The sequence below is a fragment of the Octopus bimaculoides genome, chromosome 5, assembly GCF_001194135.2.
Source record: "Octopus bimaculoides isolate UCB-OBI-ISO-001 chromosome 5, ASM119413v2, whole genome shotgun sequence".
NCBI classification, from domain to species: Eukaryota; Metazoa; Mollusca; class Cephalopoda; order Octopoda; family Octopodidae; genus Octopus; species Octopus bimaculoides.
The window spans coordinates 36,200,848-36,208,312 of NC_068985.1; the positions used below are offsets into that span (position 1 = coordinate 36,200,848).

The 7,465-nt window shown below is 34.7% G+C and overlaps 1 protein-coding gene across 4 annotated transcripts in view; it reads right to left on the bottom strand.

Annotated features, from left to right (window-relative positions):
* LOC106876238 (uncharacterized) overlaps positions 1 to 7,465 on the bottom strand; it is a 36,292-nt gene that overhangs the window by 5,236 nt on the left and 23,591 nt on the right. For 3 of the 4 annotated variants that reach the window (XR_008264246.1, XR_001410215.2, XR_001410214.2), the window contains exons 4-5: positions 2,186 to 2,273; positions 1,138 to 1,271 (exon numbers count right to left, since the gene is read on the bottom strand). The gene's annotated coding sequence lies outside the window, so the exon portion shown is untranslated. Of the gene's footprint in view, positions 1 to 476; positions 633 to 1,137; positions 1,272 to 2,185; positions 2,274 to 7,465 lie in introns of all 4 variants that reach the window. The other variant, XR_008264245.1, reaches the window with a different exon arrangement.

The following is a 7,465-nucleotide window of genomic DNA, read 5'->3' on the forward strand; positions in this document are numbered from 1 at the left end:
ATTCAGACAAATACATAACAAAAACCCCAGGACTTACAAATATATATAACATACAGAAAATTGCACTACTGGGTACTGCACACATTCTACGCAAAACACTTTCAATACAGTAAACATAAGAGCACCACAGCAAACCACAGCACATACCCAAGGCGCATAGAGCTGCGCTCGGTAGTGAAGTGAAAGCACGTTATAAAAATAAAACTACTGAATAATAATAATAATAATAATAATAATAATAACCATGATAATCAAGCAACAGAATATTAATTTTAAAAAATTTAATGTTATTTTGTTTGTATAACTATATATTTCTATATGTGACGATAACTTTTTTGAAGCAATTAATTTTATCTCGCTTAATTTCTTTTGATATATAATCATTATGAAAGATATAAACCATGTGTTTTAGTGCTTGTAATATTTGTTATCTGGTGAATTAACCAAATGAATAAATAAATCTTGGAACTTTTTACCTCTAAAATTTTGTTCTGTTGTTTTTTTTTTTTCTTTTAAAGTTTACTTCTTGTGTGGAAAATATTTCAAAGGTTTTTTTGGGGTTTTTTTTTCTCCATTGTATCGCTTGTATGTCAGAGCTTATCCCATTTTTGAGGATATAAACCTCCAACTACCTGAGGATAGAATGCCAATCTATTAGAAGTTTTACCAACCAGAAAACTTAAGCTCAGCATGAGAAGCTACCAAAACACATTTAACATGGTTATCACTGTTCAAAGTAGTAAATTGTTCCACTTCATGATTTACTATTTACAGCTGAGTGCAAGGAGCTGTTGAGAGCTAAATATATTTGCCAGGGACACATTGTAATACACCATACAAAATATAAACCCTGTCATTAATAGATCAGCAGCTTACTTACTAAGTCAACTGCAACTTTAAATCCTATTAAATCATTTTAATTATAATTGTTTAACTTGATTAAAAACAGTGCTTTATTTCAATGTCCTCTTTTATTCTTTGGTTAAGGTAGATTCAAATCTGAATTAATAACTTCAAATTATCAGTGAACTATGGCACACCATGTTCAGCAATCAATAAAAAAAAACATACAATAAATATTTAAAGATCTCACATTCAACAAGCTACAAGCATAAGTCAAAACTGAAGACAACTTACTCTTGCATGAAAATGTTCTATCTGCAACAGCGATACAAGCAGATGATCACTGTAAACCTGTCGTTACAGATTTACACTATGCCATAGAATATGTACAGGGAATTAACCTCTATGTACATGAATTTGTTAAGCATCTGAAAAGAAAAGATGAATTGAAGTTGATGTTGATGTTAAATAATAACCAATATCTCAAAATCTATAGATTAATCTTACTTCCTTTCACTTTAACTACAGCCTTCTGGAACTTACCTTTCCATATTTTTTCTCTCAATCAATACTAATGTTTAACTCGTAAGAAAGACAGATTTGTTCATTCATTTTACATTTGTGCTAGCATGGTTGGTTGTATACATATTATCAGTGCATTGTTTTATAGGCTGTCACTAACCCTTAATTAAATTTTGCTCACTAACTCTTAGTTAAATTTTGCCCATTTATTTCTATTCACCAGTTCAGGAATCCTGAAAAGACAATGGCCATTGAAGCTCCTCTCCAGATTAATGAATATAAAATATTTGTACAACTTTAAAGTTAATTTCTGAGGTTGATAGCAACAGTTATTTGAAATTTCATAAATGCCATGTTTTACGAATACTGCTATCTATCCCTAGCTAGTTCCATTATTCTGACATGAATGATAATGAGTAGCTAATGAGAAACTTAAAGATGATCCAAGAAGTTATTTAACTTCATGTAACATTGGTGCTATTGTTACACTCTTTAGATGCTGGACATGTTACATGATCTCAAGTTCAAACCTCTCATTGCAAACATTGGTGTTCTTATGGACAAGGTACATAACTCTGGTTACCTAAGATTAGTTACACTTCTACTTTTATGGTGGTTGTGTTAGTAAGGGCTGTAAAAACAATTGCTAAAATTAAAAATACCGTATATACTAGCATAGAAAATTGGACAAAAACAGCTTTTTGAGTTTGGTAAATAAGAATCAATTATTTGACTATCTTTTCAACAAAAACATCCAAATATTTTTTTTGCCCTGTTGACATCAGGGGTTGAATATAATCAAGGAAAAGAAAATATTAACCTGGAGTAGTTTCCCTTGCCAACAAGAACATTTGTACTGCTGTACTGCAGAATGTATAACACGTCTATCACTGAACGCCATCACCATTCTAAAACAGGAAATAACAGCTGGTTAACAGAGAATTGTTTTTTGTCTTACATAGCACAGTATGAATAACAGGATATAAATCATTAAACGTTCGGCCAACACCTTTTGGTTGGATAAATCACATCCTGTCAATTTAAAGGATATATTGAACTATGTAATCTTTGATACACATCATCATCATCGTCGTTTAACATCCGTTTTCCGTGCTGGCATGGGTTGGACGGTTTGACTGAGGTCTGGAGAGCCAGTGGCTGGACCAGGCTCCAATCTGATCTGGCAATATTTTTATAGCTGGATGCCCTTCCTAATGCCAACCACTCTGAGAGTGTAGTGGGTGCTTTTTACATGCCACTATATATATATATATATATATATATATATATATATATATGTGTGTGTGTGTGTGGAGGCACGTAGCTTAGTGATTAGGGTGTCGGCATCATGATCGTAAGATTGTGGTTTCGATTCCTGAACTGGCCGACATGTTGTGTTCTTCAGCAAAACACTTCATTTCATGTTGCTCCAGTTCACTCAGCTGGCAAAAATGAGTAACGCTGCGATGGACTGGCGTCCCGTCCAGCTGGGGAACACATACGCCATTGAAACTGGGAAACCGGGCCCATGAGCCTGGCTAGGCTTTAAAAGGGTGCAAAAATGAAAATATATATATATATATATATATATATATAAGTTAGACATTGCCTGGGCCTATACTAGCCAAAACCTATCTAAGTCAACTCATAGATATACATTTGTGTGTGTGAATATATATATATAATCTCATCTTCTCTGCCCACTGTTCCTGGGAGGGTCATGGGAACAAGTCCTCAAGCACGCCTTCCATCAAGTCTTGTCTCAAGCAACTATTTCCAATTGATCCAGCTGGATCCCTGAGACTAACTGAGCTCATTGATGTATCCAACCATCTACTCCTAGGTCTCCTGTTGGGTTTTTTACCTATAAAACCTGTCCAGTGATTCTTTCCCAAAGTAGTCACAGTTTTACCACATGTCCGTAGTATCAGAACTGTGACCTCTCAGTTTTGAGAAATCACAGCTCTACCTGGAGTACCTTTCTGATCTCTAAGCTATGCATTCTATCAAGAGATGTTCCTCCAAAGACCCTTCACAGGAACCGAATCTCAGCTGATTCTATTTGTGATCCTATTCTTTTGATCATTACCCAAGATTCATGACCATAGATAAGAGTACACTCAAAACACTAAACTAATGACAAGTTATATATATATATATATATATATGAGGTAGTCATGACAAGGATTTGTAGAGTGTAAACAATATCTGAGCAATTAGCTATAACTCTTCCAACTCAAATACTTCATTGTCTGTAGAAATGCATTAGTCTAATAAATTGGAATATAGCCAATATCTATAAGATTTAATCCATAGAAGTGGCCTCCCTCCTTACCCTTCCCTACATAAAAAAACAACAAAATAACAGGGAGTGAAGAATTTGAGAAGTGGAAAAGAAAGAGAACTGCATGAATTTTATTTTTATTGGTCATATGCTACGCATAACAGCCAGCAGAGCATCAGCTTAACAAATATAGCAAGAAGTATAAGAAATATAAAATACATACATACATATATACACACACACACACACACATACACATTTATATAACACCAATGTACATATATATATATATATATATATATATATACCGGAGTAAGCACATGAAATGTGCAACAAGGTGGAAAAAAGAGTACTCAAATACCAGAGGTAGAGTAATATGCTTTATTTAAAAGCAGCAGAAATATAACAAAAAAAACGTTACTCTGAGTTTCACGTTCCTGAGTAACGGTTTTTTTGTTATATTTCTGCTGCTTTTAAATAAAGTATATATATATATATATAGATAGATAGATAGATAGATAGATATATATATAATCATCATAATCATCATTTAACATCCATTTTCTATGCTGGCCTGTGTATGTATAATACTATACCACAAGTGTGGCTGTGCAATTTAGAGGTTTGCTTTTCAACTACATAGTTTTGGGATTTAGTTCCACTTCACAGCACCTTGAACAAGCAAATGTCTTCTACTATAGCCCCAGGCCCAAAAATGACTTGCTAGTAAATTCAGTAGACAGAAACTGAAAAGCCCATCCTGAAGTGTGTGTGTGTGTGTGTGTGTGCATTTCAGTAAATTTGATTTCTTTTGTCTTGATGTCATGCGCTAGTTGTAAATGAATCTTACAAGTAGTGTCGTTCATTTCCAATATTCTGCAGAAATATATCTAGCGATGGGGAAATATTAGCTTGCTTGGAAACAAATGTTACTAACAGGAAGGGCACGTAGCTGAAAAAAAAATCTGTCTCAATCAACTCCATCAGACCCGTGCAAGCATGGAAAGTGGATGTTAAAACAATGATCATGATGATGTACTTTTTAGTCCTCTTAAACATTGGGAACCACAGATTAAAGTCAATGACATTGCTGTAAAGTGGGTATATATAATCATGATGGAATCCTTTGCTTAATAAGCTTTCAATTCAATATGGATTGTATAAGACTAGGATGTGAATTGGCACATAACCAGGACTCAGTTCTAAAGGTAAGGCTGACACAGATGACTGGATTCTCTGTGAAGCTGACTAATGAAACAGCTTAAACAGAACATTGCAAATGAAATACTACAGCTCTTCACCGATTTGAACTGTATTTATTAATTTGACTTGTTAAGCTGTAATTATTAAAATGTGTACTATACGATGCCCATTACATATGATAGAGAGAAAGAGAGAGAGGAGGAGGGAGAGAGAAGGGGAGGGGGGAGAGAGAGAGAGAGAAGACTTAAGTTATAAACAAATGATATACAATAGCTCGTATTTCAATGATAGCTGATCAAATACTTGCTGTCATAGAATTACGAACTGCAGCTACCAGTTTAGCCTGCTAGAGTATATATATATATATACATTAACTTGATTAATGGTGAATATTTAATGAGAATACATTGTATAAAGAATACAGTTGTGAATTTCAGTATTTGTTCATTGTGCAAGTGGTGTGTGATAGAGCATGGTATGGATGTGAAATGCTGGGATAAAATGACTGGCAACTAATCTAACTTCAAGGAAGATTAAAGGAAAGAGAGAAAAAAACTTAAGAGGTTGAAGAGGATTCCTATAAAAATAGGTAGTTACATCCCCTCAAGAAGTGCAGCTACTGTAAATGAGATTGCCATACACACACATTAAAAACCCTAGTCAAGTAAAACCCTGCAATGACTGGCATGACTCAGGGCTCATAGCTGAAAAGAGATGCACTTGTTTTTATTGACCGTGAGAGGCAAGATAAAACAATGTCAACTGGCAGGATTTAAACTCAAAATGTAAAGAAGACATTCTTATTTCTTTATTGCCCACAAGGGGCTAAACATAGTGGGGACAAACAACGACAGACAAAGGGATTAAGTTGATTACATCGACCCCAGTGCGTGACTGGTACTTAATTTATCGACCCCGAAAGGATGAAAGGCAAAGTCAACCTCGGCGGAATTTGAACTCAGAACGTAACGGCAGACAAAATTCTGCTAGGCATTTCGCCCGGCGTGCTAACATTTCTTCAAGGTAATCTTTGGATGAGTTAGAAGGATTGTGTACTTTTCAGTGATTTAGCTAGAATTTTCTGAAACTAAAGCAACAATTAAACTTTTGGATTCAGCAAAAAATATCAAATACCTACAATTTTTCATTAATTATAAAATTCAATAAAAGTTTCAATAATATTGCTTTTTTTTATGCCAGAGTTACCAAATTCTTTTAAATAGTGAATTTTATGAAACCATTGTTTTGAATCAATTTTACATAGGAAACTTCTGTTCAAAAGGATGTCATGCACATGGATAATAAAAACTAAGTGGTAGGATATATTACTGTGAAAGTCATTTTAGAAGTCATCAATTTGTTGTAGAAAGAATATGTGGGCTTGCTATCTTAAGTATAAGGAATGTTTCTAAATGAATGAAAATAATGCTAAATGTATTTGGTATGAAGTCTAGTCAATTGGTGAAGATAGATGATGAGGACTGGATAACTAAAATAGATATGCAGAAAAGGAGTAAGCAGGTATTCCTTATTGTGTACCCATCATAAAGCATGGATGCACGAGAGGCATAATGGGATCACAGACAGGCTAACAACTAAGGTAAATTCCAAATGCAGTGGTTACACTTGAGTAGCTAGCAGTAAGAGTACAAGTGAGAGGAATTCCATCAAAAGCTTAGGAGTAGTTAATATCTTTTGTTACCTAAGTGATGTAATTAGCAGTGAAGATGGACACTCGCAAAGCATAATAGCCAGAGTAAGAATGTGTCGGAAGAAGTTCAGGATGTTAATGTCTCTACTGGCAACAAAGTGATTCTTTTTCAGAATGAAAGGTAGGTTATGTAATATTTGTGCAGCAAGACATGATCTTTGAATGCAGAGTTTCTGAAAAAGCTGGAAAGAAAAGGGGTGAAAATGCTCTGATGGATGTGTGGTGTGCATGAACAATGGAGCACAAATAAGCTGAGAGAAGAAAAGGAACAAAAAAGAAGAATCAGATGTAGTGTACAATATATGAGACTGTGCTGGTATTGGCATGTGATGAATATGGAGGATGCCAGCTGAATAAAGAAGTTCCAAGTACTCAGAGTGGATGGAACCTGTGGGATCTCAAGCTGTTGAACCAAATGAAGGAGAATAAAAAGGACAGTGATTTGTGACATGCTTTACTAGAGAGAGCCTGCACAGCCCATGAGCATGAAAAAACAAGATGCATAAGCTATGTTGATAGAGATTGGGATGTAAACTGTCTATATTTTGGTTTCTCCTAACTATTCTGTTCATATTGAATCTCAATATATCATTCTTCCCACTCGCTGCCTTAGACTCACCTATTACACTCTCTTCCCCAACCAATACACCTCCCTATTATCACTCAATTTCTCACACATCATGGAATGCATAACAATAGATAACATTGCATTGTATTTGTCTGTTTTCAATCCCTACTTCTTCATAGTTAACCATAATTCTCTCTCTCCCATTACTTCATCTATCATTCATTATTGACACCTATCACCACCACTCCCTTACTATCACTCATCTTCATAGCTATCAATTTCTCTCTCTCTCTCTCTCTCTCACACACAACACAACACTCTTCCATTCTTCATC